Source organism: Lissotriton helveticus, chromosome 5_1, assembly GCF_964261635.1.
Source record: "Lissotriton helveticus chromosome 5_1, aLisHel1.1, whole genome shotgun sequence".
Lineage (NCBI taxonomy): Eukaryota > Metazoa > Chordata > Amphibia > Caudata > Salamandridae > Lissotriton > Lissotriton helveticus.
Genome location: NC_136065.1, coordinates 986,053,171 through 986,054,692, shown reverse-complemented (window position 1 = coordinate 986,054,692; position 1,522 = coordinate 986,053,171).

Below are 1,522 nucleotides of genomic sequence, written 5' to 3'. Positions count from 1 at the left end.
CATTGTGACTCTGTGTTAATGTCGGGGTCTCTGCAGAGCCTGTGACAGAGGCAGCAAGGCCAATACGCGTGGAAGTTCAGCTTCAGGGGTGACCCTGTGTGAACACCCCCCCCCCCCCGCCCCCCTGCAGGAGGTCTTTGGTGTTACACAGCCGCAGGGGCCTTGGAGGCGAGAGGGCGGAATGCACAGCCTCCCAGTCCTCGGCTGTGGCTCGATGCTTAGACACAGCTCACGCTGCGGCCTTTGGTGTTTCAGAGCCGGAGCAGAGGCCCCGTGGAGTCAGCATGGCCAGTGGATGCTCGGCTTCATTGACAGCAAGCAGCTCATACCTGACACCTGACAGAGCTGGGCAGTAGAACCCGATGAGTCCGGGGACAGGGGGCGCCACTGAGCAGACACACGGCGTACGCTGGGCACCTTTGGTGTCACAGATCCGAGCACCCAGGGGGCTGTCTGGACACAGAGCCCACCACCCACACACACCCCCACCCCACAGTGACACAAACATAGAGAACCAAGCGAGGGACAAACACCCCCTAATGATGCTCTCTCCGCCCAGCCTGGGCTTGCGCTTCCTGCCCTGTCATTTGCCATATTAATATTTTAATTAATTGCTGAAAATCGAAGTCCAATCTGTGTTATTAAGGGAAGGGGCACGCTACCCAGCCCCACTTCCTGGGGGCGAGAAGAAAAAAAAAGATGTGTTGGAAAGCAATTTATTTTTCTGGTGTTGGGGGTTAATGACTATTGCCAAAGATAAGTGAATTATCAAAGCTGTTGCTTCAAGCCCGATCTCAAAATCCATTACATGGCCGGCCGTCTAATTAAATACGTAAGTATAATAAAATCATATTTTATGACTATTTGAGGGTAATGAGATTAGCCTTTAAAAGCGATCGCCACATACTCGGGACGCCAGTGTCTATAGAATGCTAATAACCCTAAATCAAAGAATATGGAAACTGTTCGTTAGAAATTAAAACAAAATTCCTATATGCACAACAAGGCCAGCTCTTCCCCGGCACAATAGGAGAGATTATGGAATTTAATATGTTTTGTCGACAGTGGAAAAGCAGCAATAATTTCACAGACTGAACCAAGAGACTTTGTTTGCATGTTTTTTGTTTCTTAGACGGATTTAGCTGGGATTACTTTTTTTTGTACAAAGCGATGCTTAATAATGTAACTTAAAATGCAGACAATTCTTTGTGGAAATGCAGTTTTAGCTGCAGCTAGGAGTCTGCGCCCGGCTCCTAACTCCTTCCAGTATCTTTGGTTCAGATTACACGCGCCAAAGCGATTTAAATCTGGTTACCAAATTAGACGGCTCGAAAAGAAAACAAATCCCTTTAAATCTGATACTCTCCGCTAAAGACGGAAAACAAAAGTTCATTGAGACCCTCGCAGAAGGTACCGACCCCGCCCCACACAAAAAAGAAGGCGCCCTAAACCTTTCTGACAACAAATGCAGCTGTCCCCGCACTTTGGGCGATATTAGGCGAAAATGAATGCAAATCTGTGC